The 24,696-nt window shown below is 39.1% G+C and overlaps 1 protein-coding gene and 1 pseudogene across 11 annotated transcripts in view; both read right to left on the reverse strand.

Moving 5' to 3' along the window:
- Positions 1 to 24,408, reverse strand: LOC147828668 (uncharacterized; annotated as a pseudogene). The gene has a single exon (XR_015450482.1). The product of XR_015450482.1 is annotated as an uncharacterized LOC147828668 (transcript).
- The window catches only part of Parn (poly(A)-specific ribonuclease), a 169,154-nt gene that overhangs the window by 9,427 nt on the left and 135,031 nt on the right, over positions 1 to 24,696 (reverse strand). The gene's annotated exons all lie outside the window — the stretch shown is intronic.

Consider the following 24,696-nt stretch of genomic DNA (forward strand, 5'->3'; position numbering starts at 1 on the left):
AGAACAAGATGGAAGGTGTTAAGAGGAGCACGAAGACCAGCCTGTAAAAACATTTTCATACTCTTAATTCTATTAACATTTCACCACCAATCAACAGAGGCAGCTGCTGCCTTAAAGAAAAATTACAGACCTACTTAGGAATTGAGATCTAAAAGTTCACTCGTGACAAGCGGATTCAGAAGCAAGTTCTATATTAGGCTTGGCAGAGATATATAAAATCTGAGTTGGTCTTTGTGATAAAAACAAAATTTTATAGAAAATTCCAGGTTTCTACTTTGAGAAAGCTGTTGTAACAGAAGAGTAGAGCTACTATAACAAAATAATAGTTTTGATTACATGAAATCAGAATGTAGCACTATTACTTTCAGATCTGCTAACAGATATAAAGTAGAACTGTGTATCACACAGTTTAAAACTTAAAACAGTTATACTGGCTGGGCCTGGTGGCACATGCCTGTAATCCGAGCACTCAGGAGGTTGAGGCAGGAGGACCGATGTAAATTCAAGGCCAGCTTGGGTTACATATCAAGACTAGCTTGAACTACACAGTGAGGCCCTGTCTCAAAAAGCCAAAAGCCAAAACCAAAACCCAAAACAGTTATAGAATATACCTGGCCTTTGTGTAATTCTTTTCCAAAAGTGTGATATTAAATTTATAATTAAACTTGGCTTAATTTTTTAAAGCTTTACAGGATTTGACATGTTAAATCATACTGTGTGTCCTGATTTTTCCTTAAGAAAGTATGTTCCTTGAAATATAATTTGTTAAAAAAAAAAACATGGTCAGTGAGTCCTATCTCCTATAAATGGGTCTTATAAATAGAGGGTTTTTTTAATTATGAAAAGCATAGAAAAAAAATCAAGGCATTCCATTTAAGGGAGACCATTCAAAGCAAAGACACAGATGCAGGGTGAGAGAGAGAAGACACACATACTCCTCTTAGCTTTCGGAAGTGAATCGTTTAATATATTCCATATAAAAACTCTGGCTATCCAATTATTCACATTTCCCCATGTTACTCCTCTGCTCACATCTCTGCACTTGACAATCGTGCCTGACAGTTCACCCTATGAAGGAGAACAAACTGCTTCCCTGGTGGTTCTTATGGGTCACAGGAAGCAGAAGAGACTCAAACACTCAGCTTCTTCTGTCTCACATCTCTTACTGGAGCTTCTGGAAATACCTATTTCATTGAGAGGCTATGAAGGAAAGAGGGGATATCGATAGCAATATTTGGGGAGGGGGACTGTCAATATTCCGTGCTTAAGTTTACTGCTTACAAACTGACAAGACTTTCAAAAAGATTTTTTTTGAGATTAAACAAACTTTGGGTGATTTTAGAAATTCACAAAGTATAAGAACAGTAATTATTCCACTGCAAAAGAGGTGGCCTTAAAAATTCCTTTGGACTGTAAATTTTAGAGAATAGTAGCCTCCGGGATATAAATGTTTATTGAAAACTCAGAACCAATGAAGGTAATCATTATGTACTGCATACAAGTACTGATAAAAATGTTTTTAAAAAACTCAACCATTAGCATTAAAAATACTTCATGTAATACACATCTAGAAATACCTTCAAGTACATATAGAAATATAGTGCATGATAAAGGTGGTATCTTAAGTTACTGGGGGCGCTGCACAAAGATGGACTTTTAAAAAATTGTTAGACCTACTCCTCACACTATACAGAAGAATCAGTGCCCAATGGATCACACATCTAAATATGAAAAACGAAACTGTACAAGTGCTAAGAGAAAATTTGGGTGAATTTTTCCAACCTAGGTGTATAAAAAGGTTTTTTTTTTTTAACTATGAGTCACAACCTAGAGACAATAAAAGATTTATAAATATAAAATTCTTTTGCATGGCAATAAAAAGAACAAAGTCAAAAAAGCAAATGACAAACCAGGAGAAAATAGCAGCCTATGTCACAGATAAAGGGTTGATGGGTCTAGCATAAATAACTCAAAACTGAAGATACTAAAAGTCCTACAGAAAAATGAGAAAGTTATAAACTCACTAAACACATATACACACAGATTCTTTAAACATGTGAAAAGATGTTCAACTTCATTCATAATGCAAAATAAAGTGACACTGAAATACAGTTTTCTCACCTACTAGATTAGCAAAAATATCTTAAGACCTTGCTAATATACTCTGTTGGTAGGACTGGAGAAATGGGTACTTTCACACATTGGTGATAAGAATCCAAATGGCACAGTTTGCTCTTATAGAGGGGGATGAGATAACACCTAACAGAGATACACCTGCACATGGTTTTTGAGCCTGCAATTCTATTTCTAGGAATTTAAAAGATACACCTCTTACAATGCAAAAGTGCAAATGTACGTTCTTTGTTTCAGCAAAATTTGTAAATTATAAAATATTGCAACGTCTAAGCTAAATATCTAAGCATAGGAAATTTGGTGGGGTACACCATAATGTACATACTCATACAATCAATGAAGTATGAAGCAATTACAAAAAAAGAATGAAAAACTCAAACTGAGAATGGGTATCCACCGATTTCCAGTAAAAATGATGCAAAAGACAAAGTGCAAAAGGGCAATTTATGAATCTGGTATTTCCAGTCTTTTTTTTTGTTTTTTGTTTTTTATCCCAGTACCGGGGATCGAACTCAGGACCTTGGGCTTGCTAGGCAGGTGGCGGAACCACTGAGCTAAATCCCCGGCCCCTCCCAGTATTTCCAGTCTTGAGGGAGCCGCATCAGAGAACTGAAAAAAAAAGTTCTAAATGCTCAGATTTGCTTCTGTAGAAGGAGTGAAGGAGTTATGAAAAGATGCACTAGACTACTGAGCAAATCAGTAAGTGTGCTGACATACAGGCTATGGAATGAGGGAGGGGAAGGGAGAAACTTGATGACTAGAACCAGAGGTATGAGCTTGTGACTTCTGTGTTCACGGTGACACGTACACACACACTTGTGTACACACGTATGTATGGGTAGATATCTGCACATGTATCTCCCAGCTTGTCCACTGAAAGGACCTACGAGGGAAGACTCCCCCAACAGCAACAGGTATATCTAGGGCTCAGATCTTAGTTTCTACCATTATTCCTCATAGGAACCGGGCTCCTCGAGAAACTGGCTGATTACAGAGTCAGGTAAAGGTGTCACAAAATGAATGTGAAATATAATACTGAAAGAAATTGCTCAAAAAATGATGGGGAACATGACAGGGACAAAGGACCTAGCTTGAAAGGGCTCCCACTGGTCAAATCTGGGACAAGTTTGAACACCAAATAATTATAGGACAATGATTAATTCTAAAGCACTGGAAAAAATAGAAATACATCTATCTTCATCATCATATACATGGAAGGAAGGGAGGGAGGCAAGAGAGAGCACACTGATGAATGTGTGACTTACGGATGATTAATAAATACACTATCTATCCATTGAAACAAGGCAGAAGCTTCTTGAGTGGTCCTTTATTTTTTTTATTTTTTATTTATATATTTATTGGTACATTTTAGGTATAAAATACATTTACATTTATCATTGGGTGCTTGTACCTGAACATGATGTATCTTAGTTCTTATTTTTTCTCCCATTACCTGTGTACCCTTCAGCCCTCCAACCTTCCCTATTTACACAGTTTGATTCCATTTTTTTTTCTTTTCTCATAATTTTTCCTTTCCCTTCTTCCCTTTCCCCTTTCCCTCCTGCTACCCCCAAACCCTTGGACCTTTTCCTATTTCAAATTATCAATTATTCATTTTAATCATTTTCATCCTTATTTACACTTTCAGTTTCTCACACTAGAGAAACTATTCGGTATTTACATGTGTGCCCTATTTATTTCACTTTAGAGTATGGCCTCAATATGCATCCATTTAGCTATAAATGTCTCTAGTTTCTCATTCTTTATGGCTGAGTAGTACTCCATTTTATAAAAAAGACCACATCTTCTTTATCCAGTTTCCAGTTGATGGGCATTTGGGCTGTTTCCAAGCTTTAGCTATTACAAACTGTGCCTCTATAAACATAGGTGCACATGTATCGCTGTGGTAAGATTCTTTTAATTCTTTGGGGAAGTTTCCCAGCAGGGCAATAGCTGGGTCAAATGGGACCTGTAGTCCTAGTTCTTTGCGGTGTCTCCATACTGATTTCCACAGTGGTTGCACCAGTCTATACTCCCACCAACAATGGAGAAGGGCTCCTTTCTCTCCACACCCCTGCCAGCATTTGTTATTGGTTGATTTCTTGATAATAGTTGAGGGCTCCTTTAATAACTGTCTCATTTAATAAAACTTCATCTTTCTTCAATCGTCCAGGCTCACAGCCTTGGAGACAGAGTGGGCCTTCTTCACCCTTCAGTACCTGAGCTTTTGCTCCTCCAGTGGCTCCATCCTGCATTTCACCAATATGCCACCAGCACAATGAGCACCTCCTAGGGGCCATCTCCAAATACCTGTAGTCCTACCTTACTCTTACCTGTTACCACTTGCCCTACCTCACCTGTGGCCACTGTGGGCCCTGCTACCTTGCTCTTGGAGTTTTACAACTGGGCTCAAACTGGCCAGTCTCTCTCTTCCCTCCTCTCTCCAATCTCCTTTTCCCTTCAATTCACTCCTTCCAACACTGCCAAGGTTCTTCTAAAGCAGAGATTTGATCAAGATATCCCAGCTCAAAGCATCTATAGCTCTCTATTATACACCTAAATTTAAACTGCTTGGCACAGCTTCCAAGATATTCTCTCAGCTCAGTTGGAATCTGCTTTCTGAGCCTTCTCTTCCACTAGGCACCAACCTAGGCATTCTATCACATGCTCTCTCCCACACATCCACAGTTCTATCAGGGCTTATCAGCCTAAACGCATCCTAAGCTTCCTGTTTCCATGTCACTGTGCATGTGAAGACCCTATTACTTAACCCCTCCTGCTCAAACGTATCTTCCAAGAACATTCCCTGATCACTGTTTAATGTTCCTTCCTTTCTGTGCTTCCCATAATACTCTGCTTGTCTGTCTCAAGGAAACTTCAAGTCATTCATCCTTTTTATTTATAACCAACAGAAACTGGGAACAGTGCAGGTGTGCATCAACAGTAGAACAGATAAACAAAACAGGGTATATTCACACAATGAAATACAGCAGGAAAAATTCAGCAATAAAAAAATTAAGGAACTATGGGCAGGTTTGATACATCCACCAACATAGATAAACTGCAAAATCATTTTGCTAAGTCAATGAAGCCTTCAGAGAAAAGAGTGGGTATTTTGTAATTCCATTTTTATGAAATTCCAGAAATGGCCAAACTAATCTCTGGAGAAAAATTTTCAGAAGAATGATGGGGGTGGAAGGGTAGGCAGGTCTGAGGGAGCTTCTGGCATAATGTCAATGCTCTGTAACTTTACAAGAGTCTGCTTTTGACAAAATCATACCTCAACATTGGGTGGAAGGCTGGGGATGTGGCTGAGAATGTGTACCTAGCATGTGCCCCACATGTACTAGGTCCTGGGTTTGGTCCCCAGTATCACTGCCCAAAAAGGGGGTGACTGATTGCTTTGGTTTGAGCATTAACTACAAATGTTGATTCTGCAGGCACTTTCTAGAGTACATAGTCTTTATCCTAGCCACAGGTTTTTGTGGTGTTTTGGCTAATAAGGCCCATGCCTCTCTAATGTTCCTCTCCACAAATATCTGAGTGTCTCCTGGGCACCAGGGACTGTACTAGATGTGCCTCTGAAGGGTCTTGTTTTTATATGTCCTTTAAGTTTACAAAGCATTTACATAAACATTTTTTCAATTATGTTTAACTTATTCTTCAGTTGCTAATCTAAGTTTCTGCTCTCAAGTAAGGATCCTTTGCTTCCTAGAAGGATTACTGGTTATTCGGCATCCTGCCTGAGAAAGCCAGTAGATATATGTGCCACTAGCACATCAACTATCATCCTCTAATAAAAATAAAAGCTGTGGTTATAAAATGTAAGCAGATTTAGATCAAAAAGTTTTTGTTTTTCATTGAAAACAGGTATATATGTAATAGTGCCTTTGCAGATGTGATTCTTTATACATTCTGAACGTACCATTGTGTGTGTGCACGTCTGTATGTGTACAGATGCTCTTAGAACATACATGCTGATAAGATATTCTTTTACAGACCGATTTTAAATGCCAGAAGTTAAGATGAGTCAGGAAAAACAACCTTCCAATTAGTATGAGTTCATTTTGCATGAAGAATTCTAATGCAAGAAATGAGCTAGTTTATAATGAATATGATGTGCATATTTAAATCCACTGTAAGAAGTGTTGACTATATAATAAAATGTTACAGATACAACTTGGTATATCAAAACTAAATATTAAAAATTGACTTGTATTTTTGCTAAAAGTTAAATTACTATCAACTACCAATCAAATTTTGCAAGGGTGATAATCTTCACTGTCTCCTTTTAGTAGAAAAAAAAAAGTTTGAGTATAGACAGGTCTTATTTACAGCCGCTATGAGTGCCCTTGGCTCTAAAACACCAAAGATATCTGGCTGGCACATGAAATTATTGTACTGTTTACAGGCATTGAAATTCACTAATTAAACTATACAGTTTGGTTAACTTTGGAAATTGTATATAACCAAGTAACCACTACAACAATCAAGATTTCTCTACAAAGATTCATGGAGCTGCTCTTTACTAATTCACATCCCGACAACCACTAACCTGCTTGCTGTCCTGATAATTTTGCTTCTCATACAAGTTCGTGTGGGTGGAATCATATACGGATGTCTGTATTTAACTGTTTAGCTTGACACTGTGAAAGTTAGTCACAGTGCTGGAAGTATTTGTATTTCATCTCTTATTGCTGAGTGATATTAATTCATAGCATGGTTATATCACAGTTTGTTTATTCATTTACCCAGGTGATGGACATATGGGCTTTCCCCAATTTTTCCTTATAAATAATGTTGCTATATTTGTGTAAAAGCATTTCTGTGACTGTAGGCTTTTATCTTTTCCCTAATCTCCCTACCCTTTAAAAATTGAGTTGTAGGCTGGGCATGGTGGCATATGCCTGTAATCCCAGCACTTGGGAGGCTGAGGCAGGAGGATTGCCACAAGTTTGAGGTCAGCTGGGACTACACTGTGAGTTCAAGGCCAGCCTGAACTACATCGCCAGACCCTGTCTCAAAAAAAAAAAAATGGGATTCATATTATTGAGGTGTGAGATTTATATTTTGGGGGACATAACTACTTTATCGGACATGCATTTTGCACATACTCTCCCTTAGACCAGTGATGACAAACCTTTTAGAGACCAAATGGCCAAAGTGCAACCCAAAACCCACTTATTTATCGCAAAGTACCAATATTGCAATTAAACTTTTAACTATTCATACGAGGTTTTCATTTAGAAAAAACAACACAGGGACTTGGTTTGTGTGCTGACAGAGAGGGCTCTGCATTGCCCGCGGTGGCACATGAGCCATAGGTTCACCATCATGGCCTTGGACTGTGGCTGCTGTTTACAGGGTTTAAATATAGTCATCTTCACTGTCCACTGGGGATGGGCTCCAGGACCCCCGAGAGCCCGAAACCCCTGGTTGCTCAAGTCCCTTATAAAATGACATAACATTTGCACCTAACCTAACACATCCTCTAGTAAAAAAAATCATTTTTAGATTACTTATAATACCTAATACAGTACAGATGCTACAAAAATAGCTGATACATTATACTGTTGAAAGGAAAATGAGAGCTTGTACATGTTCTGTACAGACAGTTTTTTTAAAAAATATTTTTGATTGGCGGTTGGTTGGCCCCACCGATGTGGAAACCATTGATAAGGACCACCAGCCACAGCCATCTATTGAAGAAAAGAACATTTAATTGTGACTAAGTCCAATTTATCAATATTTCTTTTCTGGCTCATGCTTTTGTTCTCATACCTAAGAAATTTTTGCCCATCCCAAGACACTGAGACTTTCATTTATCATTTCTCCTAGAAGTGTAATAATTTTAATTCTTACACTGAGGTCTACAAGTCATTTTAAGATCTTTTTTTATATACAGTATAATGTAGAAAGAAAACTTCATATTTTTTGCATAGAATTATCCAGTTGTTTCAACACTGTTGACAAAACTATCCTTTGCCTTCTGAATTATCAGCACCTTTCTCAGGAATTTTTAGTTTTTTCAAATTTTTGACAGTAATTACCTTCAAGACTCAGGAGGGAGAAACTGGAATTCCCAAATCATAAATTCCTCTGCATTTTTCACAGCAATGTCATTACATATTTTTGAATTAGTGCTATCATAATTAACTTTTAGTCATTTTTCTGCGATAGGGTTATATTAAGTTTCAGGAGTCATTTAAAGAAAGATATACTAATAAATGCATGGGTTATTATGAACCAACATACTGTTATAAAATTATGTATTACAATAACATGTGAAAAGAACCCCTACCTGATACAGACATTTGGTAACAGAAAACATTAAAGGAAAAAAAAAAACTAGTACCGAACAGATGCCAAATAAATATTATTTAAAAACAGAAGATGCCACAAACACTACAGATGTTTAGTATTTATAAGTTATTCTTAAATAGTATTTTAAAACACAGAAGGAATAATTGTTAAAATTCGTTTTGTGACAAATGTTCCAAGTATAGAAGACTTTCTTCATGTTGTGTTGACATTGGTGAAACTGTTCAGTGCGTCCAAAGCAAACTAAAGTTTGGTGTTAGACTACACATTGCTCCATATAAGCTTGCTTTCTTTTTTCATGATGAAAATCTTCTATCTGCTTGCCTCAATATTGATTTCACTGTTAAACTTGATATCACTTTTCCTAATTCAGATTTTACACCATCTTACTTCATGGCAGAGTATTCCACAACGATATTCACACATCTCTTTGCATTTCTTCTGTAAAACTATTTATGTATAAAGAACTGTAGCCTATATCAAATATTCAAAGGCTAGAAAAACTGAACATCATTGGATTCTACAGCGTGACATTTGGATTTACTAGCAAGGTTAACAGCACTACACAGAATCACGATTCAAAACTGCCAATTGAAGGACTGCTTCTAAAATTTATTGTATCTTGAATCAAGATTCCCAGGATTTGTATAAATTGTTGCTACGTGTATATATTTAACATTTTCACTGATAAGAGTGACGCAGTGTTTGGAGCAAGCAGGGTAATGCACGTGCACTTACGCCATGGTGACAGTGATAAGCAGGACCAGCTGCTCTGCCCATGACCCCTCTTCTACACATTCCTGTCCCAGTTCTGGAAAAGTCCATCTGACTCCTGTGCCATGGCTGTGGTCCTGCTTTTGACATGCTGCCAGTGAATTCCTTCGAGCTAGCAATGCCTATGCTGACTGTTACAGCTTTATCCTTGGAGAATCTTTCCCTTTTCCTGATTTCTTCACTGATTTAGCTCATGATTTGGAATAACACAGAAATGTCCCTGGAAATACAGGGAAGGAATTCATGCATGAAAACACTACTGGAAACCAGCTGATCACAGATGTGTGGTTGTACTACTGGACCCTCTGTTCAGTTTCACTGTCAATTCGTCTTTCCTCAGCCCAGGACTACACTGTCCACTACTGCAGCTTTACAGTGAGTCTTAAAGACAGGCAGAGGGAGCCTTGCAGTTGGTTGGGAGGTACATGCAGCTGGATAAAATAACAGTCACTTTTCATTTTAAAGGGCTGCTCAGTTTACAAAATTTTCTCATTTAAACCCCATTTGTAGTAATTCTAAGCTGAACAAGTATTTACACTGTCTCTGCAGACAAGAAACCTCATACTCAGAGTAAGTGATGTCCCCCAGCTGATGAAGCTGGATGGACGGATGTGAGAATATCTATCCCTTTTGAGTTTTTTTTTTTAAACTTACAACATAATAGATTTATATTTAATATAGTACTGTACTTCTCAGTGAATATTGCTTTCACTCAATATTAAAGGTTTTTTTAATTACAGTAAAATTTTTTTCCTTTTCATTGTTAGTATAAAGGGATATGTAAAAAAATTAAATCTTTTCTTCATTCCAGTATTAGATACATTGAGCTAGGAGAAAGGTTTTTTCTAAACTTTCTCCTCCAGAGATAAAAATTTCAATTTTTGGCTATTTGATATCTAAGTACAATATTCACTTGCAAAATAAAATAAAAATCTGAAAGCATGAAGAAAAAGAAACATTTCAGGAGGCAGTGACTGAAACTAAACACTGGTGATTTGGGAGATTCTGGACAAGAGCTTCCTTAGTCCTATTTCATGTGCCCTGGTAATTCTGAAACTATGAAATATCCATTTTAAAGCCATGTTACATCTTTGACCTGCTTTCTAAGTAACAAACTACTGGCTGCATTTTTCAGTGCATTATTTGTTATAAAGAAAACACTTTTTCCCATTTAACAAATACTGATTTGTTCCCTTTCTATGGGAAACAACTAAAAATGTAAAAAACCTTATTTGCTGTGTGTTGGTAACTTCAGGACCAAAGCTCAGGTTGGGTCTCAGTAGTACAAAGGTTTTCAAGGTGAAGTTTGACTCAGCAGGCCCTTAAAAGCCACATTTGTCCATTTCTCTTTCGTGCATACACCCCCCTAAGCAAGCACAAATGCCTGTAATGCCAAGAACCACACCTAAAAAGAAAGCAATTGCATCTCCAGCTTCTACTGCTTTGACAACAGGCAGAACCAGGAGTAGTGAAGTGACCACTAAGGACAACTGTGCTGGAACTGAGGTCAAGGTGTTGGGCTGCAGAAAGCTGAAGGTTCCAAAGAAATGACACATGTAAAACTCTAGCTGATTTGAAATTCTCCCTTTCTGGATCTCTGGATTCTGAGGCTGAGAGGTTCCACGTGACACCGCTTTCCAGGAGGCAGCCATTGCGGAATCTGGGATTGTTCTGTCACCTTCCCAAGGTTGCAGAGGCGCACAGCCTGCGGCGTTTGGCCTTTCTTCTTCTACTCCCCTCTGGGTGCTGTTTTCCATTTTTTCACTCATTACTCATGCTCTCAGAATGCGAGTACCACAAGAGCAGGATCCCACACTCCGTGAACTCTCAGCGCCCAACGCAGGGCCTGCCAGAGGCGGTCCTTCACCAAGTTTGCTGAGCGTATGAAATAAATGAAATACGTGCATCTCACACCAAATGCAACAACGCAAGTAACAAACACCAAACTGCTTAGTTATCCTGAATTATATGTAGTATTAACATGGTTTGTATTCCATTATAAGGGCCATGCAGTTCCCAGCCAGGCTGGATAAAAATGTATTCCCTACTAAATGTAGTTAAGGGAATGAAGGAATGCCCACTGTGCAAACCACCTAGCATGACAACAGGAACTGGAAAAATGTGGGTAAGTGGGAGCTAGAATACACTTCTTACTGTATCCACAACCTCTCATTCAGAATTCAGATTCCATGAGCATGACTGTTTCTGTGTTCCGGAGATGATCTGGGTGGAGGGTGGGGGATGATGGACAGTCCGTGCTCTATTTAGAAGCCACTCCCTCGGAGACCACCGAAGAGCTATGATTCTTATTTCTAATAAAGAATTTGAGTTTGAAAAACAAAATTAACATTAAATAAGATAAGATGCATGATAGCCACACACTAATAAAGGACCTCTCTTGTGGATCAGGGGAACACATGTATGTATGTATGTATGTATGTATGTATGTATGAGAAGGAGAGACACAGGATGACAAGAGACAGAGAGAGAGGCAGGACATGGATGTGTTATGTGAATGCGTGCTCAGTCCTGGGTATATAGCGTATTTGTGAACCAGAAACTGGTTGAATTGCTTCAGGGTTATAAAGGCTCAATGGCATCCAATTAGAAATACTTTTTCTAAGAACCCGGTTTGAATATTTAAACAATTCCCTATTGTTAATTCATTTTAATTCAATATAGAAAAGATTAACTGGTGACAAACATGAAAGATATTACTTTAATACTAACTCCTAAATTAAGAATGCAAACTCCACACACAGCTAGTTGAAGCTGAATTTAGAACATCTGAAAATTTTGGAGGTGTGGATGAAATTTACTTTTGCATTAAAATTTACCTTTGACTCTGATGAAAGGACTTACTAATCAAACCAGTAATGTAACCAAAGATAGAGAGGAAACGGAAAGCAACATACCCACCCCACGCCAAAAGCCAAACACTTCAGAAAATAAACTGCTTCTTAAACATGCCCAGGATTTTGTGTGCGTGTGTGATACTGGGGACTGAGCCTAGGGGTGCTCTGCCACTGAGCTCCATCCCCAGATCTTTTACCTTACTTTTTGTTTGATGGATTGGTTGATTTCTGCAGTACTAGGGATTGAACTCAGGGCCTTTGCACTGTTAATCCCTGGCCCTTTTATATTTTCAGACAGGGTTTCACTAAATTGTCCAAGCTGTGCCCAAACTTTCCATCTTCCTGCCTTAGCCTCTAGAGTAACTGGGATTCAAGGCAAACATCTATGTCCAGCCTTTTCAGTATGACCAACTGAATGCACTCTTATCTGGGGAGAGAGGATCGCACTAGCCAAGGCAAAGAGAACACAAGACTCACCATTGGAGGACTGGTGCCATCTTACTCTGCAGGCGCCCTTTGGAAGGGAAAAGTACAGAAGCATTCTAAAGACTGCATGAAGAAGGAAGCAGAAATCCAAGTGTTCTACGAAAGCTGATTCACCCAACAGAGCCCTGCAAAGTCTCTGCAAATAATGAGTCCCAGATTCCTGAAAGGAGCAAGTGACAAGGGCTGGGCTATGTCCACTTGGAGAGGGTGTACTAGGGTCCCCACCCCATCTCTGGGGGGCATCAAGCCCAAGCCAGCAGGAGTGGGACAGGAGAAACTTCTGGAGAAAGTGAGTCTCTCACAGAGGCCAGAGTGAGAGGGGCCAGGCCGAGTGCTGGGGTGTGGCGTGGAGTGAGCGGTACAAATGACCAATGGAGGCAGGCAGCCCGCCTCCCACCGGTCTGTGCCCATAGCATAAGCAGCTGGACTTATATTCCCGAAGCTGCAAATCAGAAAACCAGCCTCTAAAAACCTCAAGTCCCTCCAGCTAATACCAAATTTAATGTTGTACTGGAGTAAGCGAAAGACATCAGCCCTCACTATTTCTACTCATCACCATACTAGAGAGGTGCCACTCGGCAAGAGAAAGAAACACATTTGCCTTTATTTACAGGTATGATTGTCTAAACAAAAAATACCAATCTACAAAAAGCTATTCAAGGATACATGGTTAAATACAAAAAAAACTGTATTTTTTGGGGGGGGCCGGGTACCAGGGATCGAACTTGGGACCTTGCGCTTGGCAAGGCAGGTGGCGGAACCACTGAGCTAAATCCCTGGCTCTCAACTGTATTTTTTTAATGTCAACAATGACTGACTGAAAACTGAGCTTTACAAAAACTTAACATCAGGGCCGGGGATTTAGCTCAGTGGTTTCGCCGCCTGCTGTGCAAACACAAGGACCCGAGTTCGATCCCTGGTACCAAAAGAACAAAACAAAACTTAACATCAAACTAGCAAAATACTATGGACAACTAATAAAGCACATGCAAAACTTGTATGCTGAAAACTATAATACAGTAATGAGAGAAATCAAAGAAAGCCTAAATATATGAAAAGATGTACTATGTTCATGGGTTGACTCAAAATATTTACAATATTAATTATCCTCAAAATGATCTACAGACTCAACACAACCTAAATCAAAGAGTTAGCAGGCCTTTTGTAGAAACTCACAAAATGACTCAGAAATTTTTTTTTTGAAAAATGAAGGTCTTTTTGAATAGGAGAATAAAGTTGAAGGATACAATATGCGATTTCAAAATTCACTATAAAGCTATAGTAAGCAAGGGCCAGGCATTTAGCTCAGTGGTTCCAGCCCCTGCCTCATAAGCACAAGGTCCTGAGTTCAATCCCTGGTACCAAAAAAAAAAAAAAAAAAAAAAAGCTATAGTAAGTGAAACAGAATGGCACTGGTGAAAGGCCAAGCAGATCAGTGACACAACAGAGTCCAGATGTGTGTGTGTGTGTGTGTGTGTGTGTGTGTGTATTCCAAATGAGTTTTTTGACAAGTAATTCAATGGAAAAAGTATAGTCTTTTCTAAAAAAGTGGTGCTAGCACAACTGGATGTCTATATATAAAGAACGTATACCTTTGCTTCACACCAGATGTAAAAGTTAACTTGAAATAGATCACATACCTAAGCATAAAACTGAAAACTATGAAACTGCTTGAAAAAATATGAGAAAAATTTTGTGACCAAAGCTTAGGCAAAGATTTCTTACAGACACAAAAAGCACAGCCATAAAAAATTTCAAAAATCAGGGGAGAAAAACAAGTTATTTAAAAGCCAGCTTCTTAGTTCCTCAATCTGCACAGAGGAACCATCAGTAGGATCTGCCTCTACACCCACAGATTCTCAGCCATTTTCAGTTCATTCATTCCTAACACCGAATGGCCAAGAGCAGCCAATTATTTGAAGAAAGCCTACAATATGAGGGTCAACAACACAAACAGACTAATATTCAGACAGCAAAATGAATCTCCCAGGAAACAAGACACAAAGCAGGGAGAGGAGAAAAACTTGAAAATCTCCAGCCAGTCCTTGCTCTGCACAAGACCACAGAAATGTCTAGACCAGCTCAACCAGTGCAAAGTCATGTTAACAATCAATAGGGAAAATGGATTTTTCTGTGACCTTTAAGCATTTTTATCAAAACATTACAAGCTCTCTGATCATAGGTTAAAAATAGAGAAATGCCAAAAAAGTAAAAGCGTGACTTATTTAGTATACTCCAATTTAAAACGTTAGAAACTACTGAGAATTAGTTTTCTTTGTAAAAACTTATGTCCATAAAATGATAAGTGATTGAATATACAACTAAGTAAGAGAGAAGAGTCAAATGTCTCATTCAAAAGAAATAGTTTATAGAGATACCCCTCCATCAAGGAAGTAGGACATAAAAAAATCATCCCTTGGTATCCATGGAAGACTGGTTCTAGAACCCCAAAGGATACCAAAATCTGAAGATGTCCAAATTACTTGTATAAAATGCTACAGCACATGCACAGAACTGACACGTCCTCTGTATACTATGAATCATCTCTAGATTACTTAAAATACCTACTACAATGTAAATGCTACATGTAGTTGTGTTGTATTGTTTAAGGAATAAAGACATGAAAGAAAGCCTATTCGTGTTAGTACGGACTCAATCTTCCTCCCAACATTTTTGATCTGCAGTTGGTTGAATCTGCAGACAAGAAGTTCCAGTGTGGTGACTTCCTTTTGAAGAGTCCAGTTGGAAAGAGAGAACACAGTAATTTTAAAGCACAGAATCTGACAGTCCCTCACCTAGGTGACGAAGCTTAGCATCAGCACCAAAAGTCATGTTGCCAGCCTGTGCTATGGATATGAAGTGATGAGAACAGCACTTTAGCTCTGTGGTCTTCCATCCCAAACCTAAACCCTAGCCTGACCATTAGAATAGCATAAGACAAACTCAAATGGAAGAAACCCTACAGAATTGCTGACCTACACTCAAAACTGTGAAGGTCATCAAAACAAGGAAAATCTGAGAAACCGTCACAGCCAAAAGGATTCTAAGGAGGCATGATGAATAAACATAGTGTGGTGTCTTAGATACAATCTTGAACTGAGTCAGAAAAGGCACATTAGGTTAAAAACTAAGGAAATATGAATAATATATAAGCTTTTGTTACAACTAAACTTTATTCAGAATAGTTTAAACAGTGCTTGTGTTCTTCTTGTCCTACAACTTATAATTTGTAGTAAGCGACTTCCTAAGCCTTGGTACAAACTTCACTGTTAGGTCTGCAGTCCACACACTACTATGTCAAAAACAAATGTACGTGATTGGTGACCAACCATGTCACTGCCTGTGACTGATCCCACAATTGTTAGTTCATGCACAGAAAGCAAAGCACACATGTGTGCTGTCTCCTTTTCTCCCAGTGATAAATCCACGAAATATTCTTAAACATGAAAAATCATGCTGAGTGTGGTTGTGCACCTATAATCCCAGCTACTCAGGAGCCAGAGGCAGGAGAATCACAAGTTCAAGGCCAACCTGGACAACTCAATGAGACTTTGTTTCAAAATAAAAAATGGATGGGATGCAGAACAGTGGTACAGCATCCTTGGGTCAGATCCCTAGTACCACACACACATGCGCGCGCGCACACACACACACACACACACACAGAGGAAAAGGAATTCAGAGGGAACTGGCCAACAAAGATGAAAGTACAGCAAAGAACCAACAAGTAATGACACTGAAAATGAAATTCAAATTACAAAAAGCAGAATTATAAGAGTAACTGCCCATAGGCTTGTCCACACCGCTACGGTTTAAGTTACTGTAACTATGCAGACAGAGAAACTTAGTGAAGACAAATTAGCATAAGTGAAGAAAGTGGCTGTGGCAAAACAGATGACGATGTCCCAGAGGAACTAACACCAAGAAAACATTTCACATTAAAGAAACCCTCAGAGGTACTTCATGACACTGAAAGTGCAAAGGGTAACATACTGCAAGCTGATCCAAACTTAGAAAGGAGTAAGATAATTCACCAAGGCTTAGTCCATGTCGTAAGTTACTTGAAGACAGTGAGCATCAAAATGTTCCTACATGAGCAAATATGTAAGATTTCATATTGCTCAACGCTTTTAAGAAGATCACTAAGAAATCTAACAGTGTTCTGAGCTGTGTATAATATGTAAAAATAAAATGCATCTGAGAGCATAAAGGTTGAGAAGGGAGAAATGTAAGTATATTATTATAAAGTTCTTAAACTATCTATGGAATGGTATAGGCTAGAATAGGCTAAAGGTGCATAGTATTTGTCCTAAATCAATCCCGAAGTCTACGAGGCATTTTTGTATAAATTGGAGAGCTGCTTCTAAAGTTTATAGGAAAGTGCAAAGGATCTAGGGCAGCTAAAACAGTTCTAATGTGGAAAACACAAAACAAAACAAAACAAAAAAACACGGAACAAAGTTAGAAGGCAGAAGGTGAAGTGGGGAAGGCAAGCTGAGTGGGTGGGTGCAGAGCTTACCTGCCATCTTTGCAAGTCAAGTCAAGAAGGGACAGTAGGTACATTATTTGGAAAAAATAAAGTAGATATCAAAAAGAAAGGGCTGGAAGTAGTTGCCTGTGGGACAAGGCAGGAATAGCAAGAGACTGTTACTTTTTATTAGAAATTTAAAAAATATTATTTGGCTTTTAAAAACAACGTTCATGTAGTTCATTGAAAATATTTTAAAAGAAAAGAATGACAAGGACTTTGTAAACTCTCTTAATACAGGAAAAACTTCTCCATCAACAGGAAATCAGTACTTGTCTTTACATCTATTACAAATTGGCTTTGTGACCCTGAATAAGACTGCTCTCAATTCTCCTTTGTACTGTGGCAGGAGATGGGAAAGGTTACCTACAGAGTCCCTCAGCTCTCCAAGTGCATGGCTGTACCAGGTTACACTCTGGCTCACACGATTAGAGATTACCCATTCCTGAAAAGAATATCTCCACTTCTTTGAAAATGTCCTACAATCTAGTCCTCAGACTTTACTTCCATTCATTTTAATTATGGTGGTATTAGTGTCTCCTACAATTATTAACACATACAAATAGAAATGATATAAGAAAAACTCAAAGCCAGTTCCCTAAAAGACAGCAAAACTTATAGCACTGGTGTCTTAATCCTATGTGTTTTGAAGACATTCTCTCTTTGGATAGTGTCATTTTCGGTTCCTTCTGTTCTTCTTATAAACCCAGTAACTCTAATTTGAAAAGGAAAGAAAACCATATAATATCAATTGGGCAGGGTCAAATTTAGATGTAAACTACTGCTTTACAAATGATGACAAAGGAAGGAGGTAGGTGTGTGGAAGGATACAACCATCCCTCTCTGTATGTGTGCTGGTTCTTATCTGATGCCTTTCTCACCGTATGCTAATGGTTAGAGCTAACAGAGAGGAACCAGGGATGAAAGAAGAGGGTAAAAGGAAGGCCATCAACCACGTAGAGAACTCTACTCTCAATTCTAATGCTTTCATTAAACATCTTGCTCAGCCATTCCAAATGGACATTGCTGTTTGCAATTTTAGGCAAATTCTAAATGAGATGGCACTGTTAGCACTATCAATCTGAAGAATCAACATGGTATGATGGCAGCTTTGTCAGAAGAGCAAGAGAGGGCTGTGGATTTAGCTCTGTGGCACCACGCCTGCCTTGCAAGCACAAGGTCCTGAGTTTGATCCCTGATACCGAGAGAAAAAACAAAAAAAGAAGAGGAAGAGAATAAGGAGACACCTGTCATTTCACATCCTTCAGAACAGAGAACCACACACCAAAAGATATGTCATCAAGAAGCTACATGCTTTTTGCATCTTGGGTTTGTTTGTGAAGACTTTTGTGGGGTGAAATTCATTAGCTATAGCAAACTAGAAACCAATCCCTTTTAACAATTTAGAAACACTAATCTAAGATGATGAACTAACACACATTACGGTCATTCACAAGAATTCCCCAAATCTCTACATCACGTAGATGACATCTGAGAGTAATACTAAGACCATGCTGGTCTGAGTACTGATTTCTGTAGTGTCCCATGGGACTGATTTCCTTTTAAATTATTTTCCCTTTAACAATGTGCTCAGGCACACATGAATGATCTTCAGACCTGAGATGTCCCAAAGCATCCAAAGGACATCTACTCCCACTTTCAGGTAACTCTTTCACTCTAAGCAACAGGTAAGGCAACAAGATGAGGTCAGTGGTGGTGCAATTAGGGAAGGCATGCCATTCCTCCTCTGTCTCATCCTCAGAAAAGCGACTGACAGCATTCTTCACGTGACTGCAGTGCTAAAAAGAAAAGGCAGTGTGCAGGGTCTTCCATAAGAAAGCCTGGGAAGATGGGTTCCAAGCATTACAGGTCATTAATCATTCTCCTGAGTGACCTTACGCATCATGTGTCAGGTGGCAGAATGCTAATTATGAATAAGTAATAATCCCCACTTTTATGTCTTTATTTCCGACATGAGTCCCCGAGGCCAAGAAGTCTCAGTCTCCAGTGGCGCAGAAAGCATCTAAGAAGGCATTTCTAGTGACCAGGAAGGATAACAAGTCAGTATCTGAGAAGGGAGCAACATTTTGGATAGTGCATAAATGGGATTTGGGAGGCGAGCAATGAGGATTTAAATCTCAGTTTTGTCCATTACTGGTTGCATGACTCTGAGCAAGTTTCTCAATTAGAAAATAGATGATTCTCGGGATTAAATAAAAACAAGACAAAACCAAAGAGCACATGTTGTGGTGCCCAGCACATGGCACAGTCCTAATGCCAGTGCCTTCTCTGTTCCTTCCCTGTTCCGTGGTGAGAAAGGTGGATGGGATTTTAGAGAAGATATTGGTCTGAGACTTCACAGACAGTGGTCGAATCTTTGAAAAGCATCAGGGAAGGAAGAGGGGATGAGAAGGAAGACAGGCAGACAGACCCAGGCAGCAAGAACAGCTCGTACTGGATGGTCCTGAGGGCTGGGCAGTGAGGAAGAAGCACTCCAACAGACTCGGGCGGGCAGGGATTGAGTCATGGGGGAACGGCGATGTGTGAACTCAGGGGTGCCCAGAACCCACCATCACGGACAGCCACCACATGGGCCTACTCGGCTGGAAATGTGCAGGAGGTTTCTGGAACCACAGTGCCGCTTTCCCCAACATTTTATTCGGAAACTTCAAGTACACAGGAAAGTTTAAAGAAGTATAGAGCAGACATCCATTTACTGACTAGGATTTCAGTCCTTCTGCATTTGGGAACACAAATGGGAAGATCTAGAATATTCCCATCTGGCAAGCATTCGTCTTCTGCACTACCAGCAACGCAGCTGAAGGAAATGAAAACTGCTTCAGGGATTCTTGGGTGGACAAAAGGAGGCACCTCAAAAAGGCAGACAACATGGAACCACTCTCAGGACAACGGCAAGCGTGGTGCTGGGCCACAGCAGGCCGTTCTTATCCTGGCTCCGGGCCTCCCCACATGAACACAAACACACCGCAGTTCCTGCTGGCTGAGGGTTTAAGCAAGCATAAAAGTCAAAAAAGAACTGGCAGAAAACTGTTAAGGATTTCTACATCTGGCAATTAAAATATAGCATTTACACATTTCACACTTTATTTACGCTAACACCATTACATAGAATACAGAAAGAAGCCTCAATGCACATAATATGGGCAACTCAAATAGGAAATCTGTTTTGCACTTAGTTGCCAGCACTTCACTACCCTATCATCTAGATGTGCAGGGGGCAATTTGTGTCCATTCGTAGCACCATTATACTAGTACAAAAACCTTATATGATTACACGAACACAACTACCAAGTACATAACACACTGCTAGAAACTCAGATGACATGACTTTTAATTAGTGTTAATCAAATAAATAACATAAAGATACAGAAAGAAAACATTAATTTTCAAATATTAAAGCTATTATGAAACATGTAAGTAATTCAACACATCAAAAGTCATGTAAGTGTAAGAAGTTAAACTTAGCTTCATGTTATTTAAAATAAAATCCTGAGATGACACACTGCTTTAAAGTGTGAGGTGAGAGCAAGCTTTCAGGGCCAAATTCCAAATTTCTGCATAGAGGAGCTTTTAAGTGAAGACGCTGATTTTTATTGAAGATAGTGAAAAGCCTGTCTGTTTTCAAATTTAAAGATAGGTAAATCCGGCCAGGAATTTAGCTCAGTGGTTCCGCCACCTGCCTTGCAAGTGCAAGGACCCGAGTTCAATCCCCGGTACCAAAAAAAATAAAAAAATAAAAATAAAGATAGGTAAATCATTGCTAAAATCTTCTATGTTTCAATAAAATAACTACAAACATTTAAAAAATCAGCTAAAAAAACTTAAGAGATTGAACTCTAAAAATATACAAGGCTAGTATGTAGCTCAGTAGCAGAGCACTTCTCAAACATGTGAAGGAGCTGGATTTGATTCTCAGCACTGTAAAAATAAATAAATCCTAATTTTTAATAAATACTGTTGTGCTTTCACAGCTATGCCTTGTCAACATCTGTAGAGCTGACACTTTATCACCTAGCTGGGTTCAAGCAGGTCTTCATCTAAACATCATCCATCCAGGTGCACATGTGCCACAGTCCATACTACAGGTGAGAAGAGAAAGGCCAGAATCTGACGTGAAAGCATGGTGAGGGCTGCAGATGCAGCTCAGTGGTGAGGTACTTTCCTAGCATGCACAAGGCCCTGGCTTCCATCCCCAGCCCTGAGGGTAGGGGAGGAAGTGAATAAATGAAGCATAAAATAGATAAGCAGTAAGTGAAAAGTGAATTCAACCACTCTTCTAGATACTAATTCATAATTTCTTGTATATATCCTTACTGCAGGTCCCTTAACATCTTTCCATTTCTAACCATTATGAGAAAAGCTTCAAATCAAATTTACTCTAAAAAATATATTAGAGGTTGCCTGAATTCTTTAAAATGTTTAACTGTGGTTAAGTACACATGACAAAACTTAACCATCTTCACCACTGAGTGTGTGTGTGTGTGTGTGTGTGTTGCTGGGGTCGACAACAGGGCCTTGCCTAGGCTAGGTAAATGTTCTACCACTGAGCTATAGTCCCAGCCCTTCACCATTTCTAAGTGTACATTCAACAGTGTGAAGTATATTCACATTATTGTGTGACCAGTCTCAAAAATTTCACTTTGCAAAATGACAGCACATTAGGCAACAGGTCCCCATTCTGTCCTCTCCCCAGCCTATGGCTACTACCACTGTTCTCTATGTTTCTCTATGAATCTGACTTATTTTAGGTATGTTGTATAAGTGGAATCATACAATATGTCTTTTTGTGACTGGCTTATTTCACTTAGCATACCCATGTTATAGCATGTGTCAGGATTACCTTCCTTCTAGGGCTACACAATATTCCACCATGTGTATTTTGTTTATCCAAGTTGTTTGCAGCTCTTACATGTTGTTATTCTCAGGAACCCTGTTCAAATAACCCCTCCGAAAGGAAGCAACAGTGTCCCGATCTACTGATGGAAGAGAAGTCAAAGAGCCAATAAGCTGTGCCAGTCCAATATGTCTTTGACACCTGGCCAGGCAGAAGGGGCAGACTACCTGTTAGAGTTGTGCTATATCTCGATTAATAATCAGGTTTTGTCTTAGGCACATTCCATGGTAAAATCAAGTTTCCTGGTTAATCTTTTGATTTTACCAGTAACTGTACAGTTTAGAATTCTGTACTTCACATTCGCTAGACTCTAATTTTACGCAGAATATTTACATTAATTTCTTAAAATACCTACTTCAGAGCAGACTGATGGTCCTTTTAACTATTCAGCTTGTGAAGGGGAAAGCAGCTGAGTAAGGGGGAGGATGGGGGGGGTCACTCTTCCTTACTAGAAACAAAACAGCATTTGGAACAGATGTCCCTGCCATTCCTGTGGTTTGAAATCAGCATAGCCCTTTAGAAGATCATTCAATGCAGCCGGAGTGAGGGGAGTGGTGGGGAAGGTGGCAGAAAGAGCTCTGCCCAGTGGCATCTGCTCTGTGGCCTGGGGCAAGTCCTCCTCTCCTGAACCTCGGGTATTCTCAGCCCTGAACAGGGTAAGGGTGCTGCTGCTAGGCGCCCTCCGGCTTCTCCGCGGTCCACTCCCCTTCTCACAGTCTTTTCATAATCCTGATGGTGGTTACTGCACTTTCCCTTCTACCCTCTGCTGCATCTGTTTCAGGCTGAAAAGACTCAACATTCCCCCTTCCTGTAACCACCACACTACTTGTCCTGGTTCCTCTTCTTAAAATCATTCAGCCCGCCCAGCAAAGACCAAGACTGGGGTCCACTCAGAGCAAGACCAGCGCTGCGCAAACCAGGAGGATGACGCTGCAGTATTTCTGATACTGGCTTGTAACTCTTCCCAGGTCACTTCTGGCTCTTTTTAAGTTTTACACTGGTGACCCCTGACACTGGCCATCTAAATCCTCCTCCAAAGGAAATGAGGTTGAAATATGGAGATTTTCTTAGGGTTTCTTTACCACAGTTTTTGTTCTATATAAGGGAACATAAGTTTTTAAAACGAGATATCTCTCTGAAGCCTGCACAGTCAAGTGTAAGTGTAAACACACCTCAATCCTAAAAGGTAACTCAACACACTGTACTACAGGTCCAAAATCCCTCTACGTTAGAATTCTGTCTAACTGTAGCTAAATTATTTAGCTTTGCTGTGACTCAACTTTCTCATAGGTAATCAGAAATATCACATCATATCACCATGGGTTTTGCTGAGTTGTAGAGATTAAATAAAATGGTGAAAGGCACCTCACACAGTGCTCAGAAAGAAAAATATGCTTAATAATTATGATTGTCCCCTTGTTTCTCACGTTGGCCTATGGAGATTCCAGAAAGCATCCTGTGTAACTGGGCTTTATTCTGATGGGGCAGGAAAGACAGAAGATGAGAAAGGCAAAAGAGTATGATTCATCTGAACAAGAGTGCTGGTTCTGAGTTAAGTGTCTCACAAAGCATGTCACTTGTACAGTATTCACGGATTTTGCTATGCGCTCATAAATTAGAATTCAAACGGCCAGGTGTACCTGGTGGGTATGCTTTACTATGGAAGCTGAAGAACACCACTGTCCCTTGCAGTATAGAAAAACCACAATTTAATAGATTTCTGAGATACGAGTTTATGGCTAAAGAAGAAGAACACAGAGAGAACAGTATGTGTGATGCATTACTATTCATCCAGCAAAATGTGTGCGTGTGGGGTATGTGAGATCATTTACATACTTGTAAAGATGGAAGGGCACACTAAAAGCATAATCTGCCTGAAGGGAATGGGAGAAAAGAGACACAAAAGGCAAAAGGAGAAGACATTTTCCTAAATATGCTGGAACTACCTATTGATTTTACATAATTATAAGGAAATTTAAATTTTTTTTTTTTTCTTTTTTGGTACCGGGGATCAAGCTCGGGAAATTTAAATTTTATAAAAAGTAATCCCTAAAAGTAAAGATAAAACAAACAAAATGTTTGAGTTTGTAGTTTACTCACACAGAGATGAATTTTCTCAAGGGACTTTAAAACAGGTGTGTGTGTGTGTGTGTGTGTGTGTGTGTACACATGTATACATGCTACAGTACAGCTCAGGGCCCTGTGCACGCTAGGCAAGCTCTCTGCCATGGAGCTATATGTCCAGCCCCAAACACAGTAATATAAGACCATTAATCTCTATTGGAATATACTCTAAGGACAAAAATAACTGTAAATTTTTTCAATAATTATATATATCAGTAATGACATCAATAGTTATTCTAAGACTTTATATATTACAGGTTAAAAATGCCTTATATGATTAGGAACCACAATCTTCAATATAACAAGAGAATTATAATAGAAATTAAGCAAAACTTGAATGTGAAATTGGAAATATCTATATAAATTTATCATTTAAAAAAATTTTTTTAAATTTTATATATATATATATTTTTAATAAATTTATCTTAAAAAAGAAAAAGGAAGAGTGAAAAGACTTCTTTGCTAACTCTTCATTCAAAAAGACTATTACTGGGCCGGGGATGTAGCTCAGTGGTTTTGCCGCCTGCTGCGCAAGTGCAAGGACCCGAGTTGCATCCCCA

Source organism: Heterocephalus glaber, unplaced genomic scaffold (assembly GCF_053883595.1).
Source record: "Heterocephalus glaber isolate CG9 unplaced genomic scaffold, H.glaber_assembly_v1.0 deba00000943, whole genome shotgun sequence".
Lineage (NCBI taxonomy): Eukaryota > Metazoa > Chordata > Mammalia > Rodentia > Bathyergidae > Heterocephalus > Heterocephalus glaber.